Here is a 6,120-nt window from a genome sequence, read left to right as displayed (position 1 = left end):
CAAGAGTGATTATGTTCTTGAACAAAGCTGTGAAGCAAGTTCAAGTTGTTTTCTCAGTGTTCAAAGCTGAGAGTATTTGTAACTCAAAGCCTGTAGGCAAGAGTGATTATGTTCTTGAACGAAGCTGTGAAGCAAGTTCAAGTTGTTTAGCATTACATTGTAATTGTGGTGATAGGAATGGAAACTGGAGGTTTCTATCTAGGAGTTCCTAGGTATAGATTGCATTGGGTAGGGATTAAGTGATAAGTTGTAAACGGGTGAGTTTAGCTTTGAATTGATACTACTAATAGTGGATCTTCTTCCTGGCTTGGTATGCCCCCAGACGTAGGTGATGTTGCACCGAACTGGGTTAACAATTACTTGTGTTTTTACCTTTTGCATGTTATAATTTTGTCTGTTATAAAATAAGGTAAACCTGTAATGCTGTAACAGATGATGTTCAAATCAATGTTGAGACATCATGCTGATAACTGTGCAGGCTCAACAGAAGTAAGTGTTATGTTTGATCTCTGCTGTGCCTGTGTACCAGATGGACAGAACTGGGTGTTCTTCCATTCTATGGTGATATAGTAGCAGATGTCGTGACATCTGTGAATGTGTGCATATCAGTACTAGGTTGTAATTTGTATAACTGTCTTGCTGTATTAGTTACAATGTTAGATCAGATGTCATTACTTGGAGTAGAACATCTAAACTCTAACTACACCAGAATTTCAGACGCCATGGAACTACACATGTTGTACCAGTTGCGGATGGTTATGTTATTGGAAGTGACATCGAGTCAGTTCCCATTGATGGAAAGGATGTTACTCTTGTTGTCTGGCAGCTCATGCGAGAAAGAGGAAAGAATATACCTCCAGAAGACTTTTTTTGAAGCGGTTCGGAAAGTGAAAGAAATGTATTGCTACACCTGCTCCGACATTGTGAAGGAAGTTAATAAACACAAAACATACCAAGCACAGGATGAATATGAACTAGTTACCTGAGGCTCGCAGCTACACAGAAAGCATTGGGTAAAATCCAATCCCTTGGATCTTTTGCTGCTACAGAAGCAGATCAGACGCACAAGCTGATAGCAATACACATTAGTCGATCTTTGTTACCATAACCTCGCAATCACCATCCATGTCCTGCAGTGCAATAGCATCACATCACAAACATAACCAAAAGAAGTACCTCGCAAAACCAAGCATAGCATCACGTTACAAGTGCAATTCAAATCAGCAATAATTTCATGTCATGCTAAGCCAAGTAAACTGCTATAGATTGGTGTCATAATACATTTTGGAAGACTTAGCTTAAAGTACAAGATAGTTAAGAATCTAACCGTCTGTATCATTTGAAAGGGAGTTTCAGAATTTGCAGATATACTCCGCTCCAATATTGGCTCAGCCTACTTCACGCCTTCATTTAAAATCATGACAGAGTTGCCCATAAATTCTATCAACCACCCTGTACCAAAAGGAGCAAAACTGCAAAATTCACACCAGTAAAGAAGGTCAATCACAAAGAGTCAATAAGCCGGTAAAACAGGACCATTACTGCAGTGAAAAGTGAAAAGAGATGGTTACCGTAGATTCACTACAGACAAAACCTTATCCTTTCATTTGAGGGACCACATCAATTTGGAGGACCACCAAATCTGGGAAAAATCCTGCTAGCTAACGGAATGATTCTTCCAAAATTCGCCAGCTCATGAAAGAGGAGAAAGAATGAACCTCGTACAAAATGCTATAAATAGGGACCTCGAATGATGAAGAAGAAACCTAATTTTTACACCGTTACTCTGCTGAGATTTCCCTCACACCCATTCACCAAAGCTCAATACTCCCAAAGTTCACTCAAAGTTCATCATTAGAACTTTGAGAAAACTGAGCTGAAGCCACTGCAAAGCCGAGATACACCCAAAGTCAGTGAAGGAAAACGAAGAAAGGCGGAATAAGAAACCGAACGGAGCTTACCGGGGACTTGGAGAGATTTTTGCTCGAAGAGTCATCGGAGTCTAAATGGTCGAAAGCTTCAGATCTCCTTCCGTCGGTACTTCTTCTTCCTTATTTACTCACTTCATGCTAAAATCTCTACCATAGTGGTTATTCACTCAATATTGAATCGGTGTTTCGACTTTCACCATACTGTATAATAACTTGATATTTGTTGAATGAGTGTGTCAATCTCGATTATTGCTTTGAATGTACCATCGGAGCTCCTTGCATTTCATTTTCCTCCATTTGTGTGCAATCTGGTTTGAGGGATAGGCTTCAATTTGGGAAATTTGGGATTTAGGGTGTGATCGATTGTTTGCATGTGTGTTAGATTTATGATGCTCCTTGCATTTCATTTTCCTCCATTTCTTGTAGAACCTGGTAAAGAAATGCATTTGTTTGGTTTGTGGTAAAATGGAAACAGGGAGAGAAGAAGAGAGGCTCGTTGTTTTTGCTGAGTATTAATTCCAGTTTTCAAAGGAAACTTCTGTTTCTTAACGAGGATATATAATGTTATTAATAAAATAGTTTTATTTGGTTTTAATATAATTAAACAGTCATTTATGGTTGATGTATTCAAAGCGGTAATCCGCACAGTCCCCATTGGATGCATGCTAGATAGTTCTGGCAAATTTAATTTTTATTTACCGTTGGGAAAGCCAAAAGGCTTTAGCTACTACACGTCTCAAGCAGCTGTACAGCTGCCTTCCATTTGGCATTAAGCGAACAATTTCCGAATTTAAGGTCTATTCATATTCCACCTTCCAGATTGCTATAACTTATTTATTTTTAGAATGTAAAAGAATTTCTATTGGGCCATAGGGCCCATTGCAAAACCACTTGTTGTTGAGGTCTCCTGTTGGGCTCTTCTGGTCCACTATTTTTAGAATTTCACCTCCTTTTCATTTCCCACACATTCATATTTATTTTACTTAACATGTGCATTATTTCCCAAATATCTCAATTAAAACAATTATGACTAAATAAGGATATTCATTCGTTTGCTTTCGATTTTTTATTTATTTATTTATTTCATTAGGATATTATAACTAATCGAATGGTGGATTAAAGGTTAATATCAACAAATAATTTACTTTATTTTTCTAAAATAAATTTGATTTTGGTCCAATACCAAATGATCTTTCTCAAAACATATTACTCATAATTCAACATATTTAATTAATATACTCTCCCAAATTATTTAAATTAATTTTGAATGAAAAGGAGAATAATGAGCATCCGCTTCATTATCTCTCGATTATTCGAATAAATTGGCGTACGCCATTATGCTCGAATTTTTGTCATTTAATTAAAATCCTAAAAAACTCTAAAATTAAAACCACTTCCTCAAGTTAATTAAATCCCAAAAGTTTCATTATTTAAATTAATTTTGAATGAAAAGGAGAATAGTAAGCTTCTGCTTCACTATCTCTCGATTACCCGAATAATTGGCGTACGCCATATTGCTCGGATTTTCGTCATTTAATTAAAATCCTAAAACTCCATAAAATTAAAATTACTCCCCCAATTATTTATTAATTCTAAAAGCATCATTTATATTAATTTTGAATGAAAAGGAGAATAGTAAGCTTCCGCTTTATTATCTCTCGATTATTCGAATAATTGGCGTACGCCATATTGCTCAAATTTTCGTCATTTAATTAAAACCCTAAAAAACTCTATAAAATTAAAATTATTTTCTCAAATTAACTACAAATCCTAAAAGCATTATTTAAATTAATTTTGAATGAAAAGGAGAATAGTAAGCTTCCGCTTTATTATCTCTCGATTATTCGAATAATTGGCGTACGCCATATTGCTCGAATTTTCGTCATTTAATTAAAACCCTAAAAAACTCTATAAAATTAAAATTATTTTCTCAAATTAACTACAAATCCTAAAAGCATTATTTAAATTAATTTTGAATGAAAAGGAGAATAGTAAGCTTCCGCTTTATTATCTCTCGATTATTCGAATAATTGGCGTACGCCATATTGCTCGAATTTTCTTCATTTAATTAAAAACCTTAAAAAAACTTTTAAAATTAAAGTCATTTCCCCAATTTAATTATTCTAAAAGTCTCTATTTTAAATAATTAATCTTTAAATGAAAAGGATATTAATGAGCATCCGCTCTATTATCTCTCGATTATTCGAATAATTGGCGTACGCCACATTGCTCGAATCTTCGTCATCAAATTAAAATGTAATCGAATAAACTCAAATCACTTCTTATATCAATTCAATTTTACAAAATAAACTATATAACTTAAACCTCAATTAGAGAATGGGAGGCGTACGCCTCACCATTCCTTGATTATTTGAATAATTGGCGTACGCCACATTGCTCAAATCTTCGACTCTTCAAAACATCTCAAAACAAATCAAACTGATTTCTCGCCCCCGCGCGATCGAAACGAAACCAAAAACACTCAAACACATCAATTCAACTTGTTACCCCCGCGTGACCAAAACCCTTTCAAAGAACATTGTTAATCCTTTCTAGTACGCACAACAAACCAACGCTTAAGCCTCCGCCGAGAGTAGACAAGCCAGCGTTTAGCCTTTAGGACGCGATCTATACAGTCGTTCATTAAAAGACACCAACAAAAACCGTAGTTCCCCGAACTACGAATGCTCTGATTTCCTTATTGCACCATAAGGATACGTAGGCACGAGATTGCGAGATCTTGGTGAGCACACTAATAAAAAACCTCCCCGTTCTCCTCCTGAGGTCTTCACCCATATCTATCATCAATTCTAATTACCCGAAGAAAAGCAAATAACATGTAATTAACATTCAAATAGCAAATTGGACTAAAAGGTTCCCGTTGAGTACAACGGACGTGAGGGGTGCTAATACCTTCCCCAAGCGTAATCGACTCCCGAACCCGAATATGGTTGCGACGACCATTATTCTGTTTTTCAAAGGTTTTATCGATATTTTCCTATTCCTTAATTGGGATAAATAAAGTTCGGTGGCGACTCTGTTCGAACATAATTTTTTTTTCCGTGACCATCGCGAGGAATCGTATTTTTCGAGATGCGACAGATGGCGACTCTGCTGGGGACAATTGCTCGAAGCAAGAGAGAGTCGAGCCTAACTTAGTCAATTTGCTATGAATGTTAGAATACCACTTTCTATTTGCTTTTGTACATCTTGATGTATTATTTATACTATGTAATTTATTTTGCTATTATGTTGGGTGATCTATGGTGTTTGACACATGTTGTGAGATAAGCTCCGTACCCGAGCTTTGAGAAGAACTTAGAACCCGGAGTTATGTAGTATTGAACCTGGGGGTGTACACCTCATTGGGACAATACGAGAACTCCACCTAGAGTAGATCTGTTCAGAATTTCCATCATAAAATGGCTAGCCCATTATTGCGAGGAAACGTTGAACATGGTCCATGACTCTGGGAACCTCATCTTAAACTGAAGTCCGTCTTCATGATTGGCGATCGTGTAGTATTGAACCGAAGGGTGTATACCCTGTTCGAACAATACGAGGATCCCACTTAGGGTAGACCGATTCAGAACTTCCATTTCAATGTGGCTAGCCCATTATTGCGATGGAAGACTGAACTTGGTCCATGACTCTAAGCTCTTATCATAAAAATGGATAACCTTAGGAGCAATCCTTGATGTGTGGGGTAAAAGACATAGAATCGTTGTTAAGTTGAACCTCGTGATATATGTGAAACCTGGATCCCTGTCATTGCATAAACATCATGTTGCATTCATTATGAGCATAGCAAAATCATTTACACACTTTTTATTTTCAGGGAATTTCAAAATTTTCAGTTAATTAAGCATTCAAGAACAAATGGAGTCAGGAAAGAAAAAAACATTCCAAATCAAAGCTAAGGTACCGTGTGTGAAGAAGTTCATTGCATTCAGAGATGGGTTGACTAATATCCGTCGAGACGCATTCACACTCAAATATGGGAAGATTCTACACTTGTTGTCTGTACCAGTACAAAAGGATGCTATTACCGCACTAGCCCAGTTTTATGATCCACCACTCAGAAGTTTCCTCTTTAGAGATTTCCAGTTGGCCCCGACTTTGGAAGAATTCGGAAGAATATTGGACTCTCCTAAGCAGAAGAAGGGACCATACAGGGGGCTAGGTCAAA

General features: G+C 36.7%; 1 long non-coding RNA gene across 1 annotated transcript; it reads right to left on the bottom strand.

The window, feature by feature from the left end:
• Positions 1-722: 722 nt before the first annotated feature.
• On the bottom strand, positions 723-2,048 carry LOC127075832 (uncharacterized). The gene is made up of 4 exons (XR_007786687.1): positions 1,962-2,048; positions 1,572-1,885; positions 983-1,472; positions 723-910 (listed from the first exon to the last, which is right to left on the bottom strand). It is a non-coding gene; the product is annotated as an uncharacterized LOC127075832 (long non-coding RNA).
• Between the last annotated feature and the right edge of the window lie 4,072 nt (positions 2,049-6,120).

The sequence above is a fragment of the Lathyrus oleraceus genome, chromosome 4 (assembly GCF_024323335.1).
Source record: "Lathyrus oleraceus cultivar Zhongwan6 chromosome 4, CAAS_Psat_ZW6_1.0, whole genome shotgun sequence".
Taxonomy (NCBI): Eukaryota; Viridiplantae; Streptophyta; class Magnoliopsida; order Fabales; family Fabaceae; genus Lathyrus; species Lathyrus oleraceus.
Note: the sequence above shows the minus strand (reverse complement) of the source record. Positions and strands in the feature narration are given on the sequence as shown.